The sequence below is a fragment of the Dasypus novemcinctus genome, chromosome 7, assembly GCF_030445035.2.
Source record: "Dasypus novemcinctus isolate mDasNov1 chromosome 7, mDasNov1.1.hap2, whole genome shotgun sequence".
Taxonomy (NCBI): Eukaryota; Metazoa; Chordata; class Mammalia; order Cingulata; family Dasypodidae; genus Dasypus; species Dasypus novemcinctus.
The window spans coordinates 41,290,887-41,298,524 of NC_080679.1; the positions used below are offsets into that span (position 1 = coordinate 41,290,887).

The 7,638-nt window shown below is 40.0% G+C and overlaps 1 pseudogene; it reads right to left on the reverse strand.

Annotated features, from left to right (window-relative positions):
• Positions 1 to 413: 413 nt before the first annotated feature.
• On the reverse strand, positions 414 to 3,675 carry LOC101415067 (microtubule-associated protein RP/EB family member 1 pseudogene; annotated as a pseudogene).
• Positions 3,676 to 7,638: the final 3,963 nt, after the last annotated feature.

Consider the following 7,638-nt stretch of genomic DNA (forward strand, 5'->3'; position numbering starts at 1 on the left):
GTAGTACCTGCCTTGTCCTGGCCACCAAGACAGTTACAGCTGGTTTTGTCGCTTTGGGTTTCACCAGAACATTTCATGTTTAGTGAAATACATGGCATTCCATTTCTCAGCCTTGAACAGGAATGAAGGACAGAGTCAGCTTTTGACTTAAACAGGACTCATCCAGTAAATAGCCACAGGGAAATGTTGGCAACATGTAATTAGCCAGCTGGCCAGCCTCTATTTAAACCTACCCTCTTCTCTAAATGCCAAGTCCTGAAGAATTAAGTATTTTAGCATACCACACATAGTTTGAAACCAGAATTCTTAAATCTGTTTTCATGTTGTCTCCTCTCTCCTTCATGTACAAACTAGGGATCAAACAAGTTAACACCTTAAATAAAAGGGTGCTAAAACTTTTGACTGGAGTCAGTTGTAAAGTCAGTATAAACTTTTCTTGAACTTTGCTCAAGAAAACTTCTTGAGTCCCAATTATCTTTTAGGCTGGAATGCTCAGAGTTCATCTCACAATCCAGTCCAGCTCCTTCAGTAGGACAAATATTTCCTTTTTGCCTGGGTTACAAAAGATATGCTTGGTTATCAAAACAGATCCAAAGCATGCATGAAATAACTGGAAACCATGGTTGTGCTTGACAGGGCTTAGTTCTCATTTTTTTTGCCTTTGCAAATCCCCATCTCCTTTTCAGTAGTCTAGGAAGTAAACAGTCTCGTACCAGCATTCCAGGTCTCTTGCTTTTCCTTCAGCCATCTCCCACACCATTTTTTCCCTGTCTTTCTCTTCAGCACATAGTATCTTTACTTTGACCAAACTAAACTCCAGTGGCATGGTCCTAATCAAAGCAAGAGCACTTTCATTTCATTAATTTTCTCTTTCCTCCTCTGATAGCCAAGACTGAAATTTTCCAAAAGCTCAGATATTCTCAGACAAGAAATTTTTAGTATGGGATCACAAACATAAGAGTCTAAGAGTCTTATCACTGAACTGTTAAGGTTTTGTATTACACCCATCTCTAGTTAAGCAGTGAATATTTCATTTGAGTTTTCAGGAAAAAAATGACTCTCACAAAGGATTAGCTTATGGGAACCATTTCGTCTTGGGACATTCATATTTACTGGGATAATTTCTAATTTTGTTATTAATTACTCTTTCCAACAGATAATAAAACACTTTTTTTTTCTTGAAATACAGAATTTTATATAGAAACTGTTTTTAAAAAAACCTTTTCAAGAAAGGCCAGGTGGAAAATGGTTCCCAATAAAATGGAATTTTAGGGCAACAAAAGTCTAAAAGGCCATAAAAAGAGAAATAGCACCACTGTCATTTGAGCAATGGCTAGTTACTAGCTTTTTTTTTTTTTTTTGGCATTGTTAATCACTGAATTTGGGTTTTCTTTTCCTCTGAATCCCACACAGAGCATGCACTGCACAATTTTATCATACAATACCTGCTTTCTACATACATATTAGGACAAGCTACCACCAGAAATAAACCAATACGAATAAATCAAGGACTGAACAATCTCAGTAGTAAGCGACACACATTCTGCAGAATTCTGTGAACCATAAGGACTGAATAGGCTATGGGCAAAAAAGCAAATGAGGGAAGGTTAAGGAATGAAATATATTACATATCAATAATTAAATCAGCCACTGTACTGTATTTTCTGCAAAAGAAAATTAACATTTAGTAATACACAAATGAATTTATCTCCAAAGGCATTAGCGCACTGGCAAAGCATTCCAATAGCGGTGGAGAACTGTGGACAATGTGTACAGAAAACACCCCAGCCTTTCAGATCCAAGGTAGCGATGGCATTCACTGGTCACTCCTTTGCCTGAGGTCCAGAAACAACTTGTAGCATGATCACATGCCTGCTGTATTTCTACTCCAAGCAGCAAACTTTAAGGAGCCAACAAGGAGTCCTCAGTGGGCAAGGGTAGAGAGAAAAGAAACGTGTTAAATGTAAACTTAAAAGAGTAAAATGGGACACAATCCCCATTCAAATCCCAGAGATGTGGGAAAGTCCCCAAAAGTAGTTGTTAGATTAAAAAACTGGAGACACACTTCGTTTCCCACACAATACATAAAAATTTGGGAGATAATTGTAAAAATCATCATCAGGAAATGCTCAGTGAAAATCAAACTCTTTAACTCAAATATCTCAGGGTTGAAACACACCTTGTATTCATCCAGGCAACAATGCTTCTTGCTTTTTAGCAGGGATGCAATCAGTCAGTGACAGCAAATGGCTTTACCAAGCAACTTTCCTTTTGGGTCAATGTCTAGTCCTACACGGATTCAAGCAGCCTTTCAAAGTCTTAGGAAAAACAGTTTCCAAAGGTTCCAGTGTCTGGCCCTTCCATCCTAAACACAATGTCAAACACATAAACTCTGTCATGTTACATTTTATATTTTGAAATTTGGAAGCATATTTTAAATGCTCTTAAGGTATTTATTTATTAAAACATTCTCTGCCAAGATTTCACATTAGTTTAAAATTCAATTCAGTCTTTCCATTCGTCTACTGAGATCTCCACTTCAACATATTACATAAAAACACCTTCTCCAGCAATCGGTATTTCTAGCAACCACACGGTGAGCTCCATGTCAGTCTTTTTGTCCCCAGGTGAACCAACTAGATGTTAATATTACTCTGCTACAAGACAAACGCTCCTACTCATACTTAATGGAAAAGGAGTGAAACTTCTGCAAAGCACACCTGTTAAGAGGTACATTTTGCTTGTGAAAAGAAACCAGCGAGTCCTTTAAGGAAAATAAAAGGGAGTATGTTACAGTTAAGCACATGACTTGGAGTGAAGAATTTGGATGCTGCTCTGCTGGTCAGGGTTATTAATACTCTTCTCATTGCTGCTGGGGTCCCTTCATCGGGTATCACAAAGCTTTCATCTGTGGCATGGAGAATGTCCACAGTCCTCTGCAATACAGGGTTGTTCCCCCGCATTATCCTTGGCAAGGCCATTCAATGTTCCTTAGTTTTCCAAAGTAGAAATCTCTCCCCATCTCCAAGTCTTAGACAGTAAGTTTCAAAAGATTGACCTGCTTCATCAACTCAGCTGCTTCGCCATCCCCATTTCACAACCCGTATTCTTTCTCACCCCGCACCTGGACCAGCCGTAGGAGCTGCAGTAGTTCTCTGTGTTGACATGGGCCTCTGCAGAGCTGCACTGCTGAGCTGAGGGGTTTCTTTGGTTTATTCAGAGCTGGTGCAATAAGGGAGGGAGCCACCACCGTTTCTTGACCTTATCCAGCAGCTACAGGATCACAGTCTTTTCCATCATAGTTTGCATAGAAAAAATTCTTGAACCACTGAACAAATTCAATATTGTCCTGTTGAAAAAAAAAAAATTGTCCTGAAACTTTCCTTTTACTAATTGCCCACAGGAATTATTTTGTCAACACCCATTCTCTCAAAACCTGCTTGTAGTATTTTGAAGTTCTGGATGTATTCATGTTCTAACCTAGCTTGGAATTTCACCTGCTTCAAGGTAATGGAGCTAGGAAACAGCAAGTCCATAAACTGGCAATAGGCAGCCCCTGAGCACAACTGTTCACTCTGTCAAATACAACGGCAGAGACTCATTGATCCACACCAGCACATCATGTCAACTTAGGTTATCACTGGTCACCGATGTCGAGGATACGTTCACTGTCATCTTCACACTTGGCACTGCTGGTGCCCAGCTCTGGTTCCATCTTCTCCTTGTTCAAACTGTTTGACCCTGGCTGCCTTCCTGCACGATGACCTCACACTCACCCCCTGCTATGTACCAATAAAGCAAAACACTTTAAAATTCTGGTTCCAAAGAGAAACTACAGCATGTTGTCTTCTCTTCAGACCCCGGCACTGTACATTACATGTAAAATTTATCATATAGTAACCTATGAGAATTTAATCTCTGCCAAATATACTACCAAGTTTTATGGGCTTTATTTGTCAGAAATTAAACTGCACAATTAGGACAATCGCAGAGTGTCCTGCAATGTGTACCCACATCCTGTTACGATAACTAGAGCTAACACATTTTTGGTTTGTGTTGTTGCTTTTATTTTTTATTTTTTTGGCTCCTAGGAGAGAAATCCTTGGCTTTTTCCTTACCAACTTCATTCAGTGCCCAAATGCCTGATGTGTATGCATCTGGGGTCAGATCCAAGCAGACACCATGGGTCAAAGACTACCATATATGCAGATGATGGAGGGCCTAGGACAGGACAGAGCCATCTGGTGGACTTCAGCAAGCTTCTCCTCTCCCCTCTACCTCAAATTCCTGTCTCCCCATACCTGGCAACAAGGCTCAATTTCAGAAACTTGGTTTCTTCCTTTCTTGCTTTTGATACCCACCTGCTTGACTCTCTGTGTTCCTGCCCAGTTGTGCTTTGTGGATTATAGGCTGAACACGGGGCTGATTGCATCTCACTCAGCCTCTCTCTATGTGATGCTGGGTGCATCAGTAAGGTACTTCCCTCGGCATCCAATTCCCTATAGTTTCTCTCACACTTTTGAAGAATTAGTTCACTTAACAAACATTTATTCAGCACCTACTATCTGCCTGGGACTGTGCCAGGTGTTGTCAAGACCACCGTTAATAAACACCGCCTCTGAGGCTGTGAGACACTTACAGCCTCCCTGGTGAGGCGATGCAGTGTGGGAAGTATCAGGAACCAGGCATGCCAGACCGCTGAGGGAGCAGGGAGGACCTTTGCCCCATCCAGAAGAGATAATGCCTGAGAAGACTCTTGAAGAAGTCTGCACGCTGGAATGAAAAAGACAGTTTCTCTTCTTCCACACCCAACCCTAAAAGCAGCCTCTTCCTGCAGCAAAAGTTGTTAAATGGCAAAATTGAAACCATGTTACACCACATTATGACCTTCTCCAAGTGCCTTTTCCACAGCCAGTTTCTTGCCAGTTTGACTTTATGGGAGAAGAAAAAATAAATCCGTTTCTCCTTAGGCTTGAATTTTTTTTATTGTTTATTTTTTGCCTTTTGTATCTAGAGTTCATATAATTGGACATGTTAGTGCATTTTCACTTTGCTTTGAAGATATTATTGCCCTTGAAACACAAAGTGCTTTGAATCCAGATTAATTTACAGAAAGTAAGGGGCAAGCTCTTTCAGAAAGGAGAGTTTGTCCTTCACATTACAAAACAATGTACATAAAACAAATTTTTAAAACAACTAAGATGGAAGTGGATGTAGTTCAAACAAATTATGCTCCTGTCTACCATATGGGAGGTCCCAAGTTCGATTCCTGGGGCCTCCTGGTGAAGGAGAGCTGGCCCACATGACAAGCTGGCACAACAAGATGATGCAACAAAATAGAGACACAGGAAAAACAATGAGAGACACAACAAACCAGGGAACCGTGGTGGCTCAAGTGATTGGGTGCCTCTCTCCCACATCAAAAGGTCCCAGGATGGGTTCTCGGTGCCTCCTAAAGAGAAAATAAGAAGACAAGCAGACACAGAAGAACACACAGCAAATGGACACAGAGAGCAGACAGTGAGTGCAAGGGGGGGGCGGGGGGAGGTGGGATAAATAAATAAAATAAATCTTAAAAAAAAAAAAACCTAAGACAGGAGTGCATGTAGCTCAAGCAGTTGAGTGCCTTTTACCCACATATAAGGCCCCAGGTTCGATCCCTGGTGCCTCCTAAAAACAATAGACAATCACAAATATCAGCTCTTTTAGAAAGGAGAGTTTATTTGGTCCTTCACATTACAAATATAATGTACATAAAACACTTTTTTTTAAAAAACTAAGCAAGTGGTTGAGCACCAGCTTCCCACATACAAGATCTTGGGTTCAATCCCTAGCCCCAGTACCTAAAATGAAAAAAAAAAAAAAACTAAGAGGAAAAGTAATGGACAGGTAATTTGGAAAATAGAATTGGGAAAAGGTGATTTTTAAAAAATACCGTTAGCCCCACAATCCAGGGGCTCTCACTGTATAACAAATTTTGATGGATTTCCTCCTAGATTCTAGATTGTTTTCCATGCATGGTTTTTATTTTGTTTCCTTCTCGTACTCTATAAACAACTTTGTATCCTGCCTTTTTCACAAAGCAATATAGCATAAACATTCTCCCAGGCCTTTAGAAACTTTTTATAAACATACTTTTAACAGCTATTAATTATTTGGTTGCACAGATACCCATAGTTTACCCAATGGAGTGCTGTGTTGGTCATTTAAATTAGAGTATGGCTCTTCAGTAGCCTTCCAAAAAATTTAGTAAGTTTTAAAGGGGATAATTTAAGTAATTTCACCCTAGACTGACAGTTGTCTCTTGATGTAAGGACCATTTTATCATCAGGAAGTTTATTTTAAAACAAACTAAAAAAGACAAAGACTTTGAGGACTGAGAAGCTCTCCTGGCCCTCCCCGACCTCTTTAGGATATTTGCCTTTACTGGCCCTGTGGCTCTCTACTGTCAGACCCTCTCATCTTCCCACCTCATATCTTAACTTACCCCAGTTTCCTGGTGAATTTGCATATGAAACAATATTGGGGCCTTAGCACCCACCTCTAATTGCTGAGTATTGACCGAGTCCCCCCATATTTTCTCTCTCATGGCCCATGAGTGCCTCAATGCTGACCAGGCTCCTGCCTTGCTCCTCAGGCCATACCCCCTTGGAGGTGACATGAGTTTCCCTTGCTGCTAATCTGGCTCAAGACACTAGCAGAGCCTATACTCTTCCCTAACTCATCATTGGAGATTCTGATAAAGAATGCAAGTACCTGGCATAAAGATAGATATATAGACCAAGGGAACCGAATTGATGGTTCAGAAACAGACCTTCATACCTACGGTGAAGTGATTTTTGACAAGGTTGACAATTCCACGTAGTCTACTCAACAAATGTGCAGGGAGAACTGGATATCCATAGCCAAAAGAAAGAATGAGAACCCTTACTTCACACCTTATATAAAAACTACCTCAAACTAGACCAAAGGCCTAAATATAAAAATTAGAACCATAGAGCTCCTAGAAGAAAATGTAGGAAAATATCTTCAAGACTTGGTGGTATGTGGTGGATTCTTAAATCTTATACTGAAAGCATGAGTAACAAAAGAAAACATGGATAAATGGGACCACCTCAAACTGAAACCGTTTTGTGAATCAAAGGACTTCATCAACAAGGTGAAAAGGCAGCCCACTCAATGGGAGAAAATATTTGGAAACCACATATCCAAAAAAGGGTTTGATTTCCATTCTATATAAAGAGATCATACAACTCAGTAAGAAAAGAGCAAGCAAACCAATTAAAAAATGGGTAAAAGGCCTAGTCATTTCTCCAAAAAAGGAAATACAAATGGCCAAAAAGCACATGAAAAAAAGTTCAATATCACTAGCTAGTAGAGAAATGCAAATCAAAAAGACAATGAGATCTCATCCCCCAGTACATAGAATGGTCATTATTTTTTAAAAAGAACAAAAACAGAAAATAATAAGTGCTGGAGAGAATGTGGAGAAATAGGAACACTCCTTCACTGCTGGTGGAATTGTAAAATGGTGCAGCCTTTGTGGAAGACAGTCTGGTGGTTCCTCAGGAAGCTAGATATAGAACTTCCTTATGATCCAGGAATTCCTCTGTAGGAATATATCCAGAAGAACAGAAA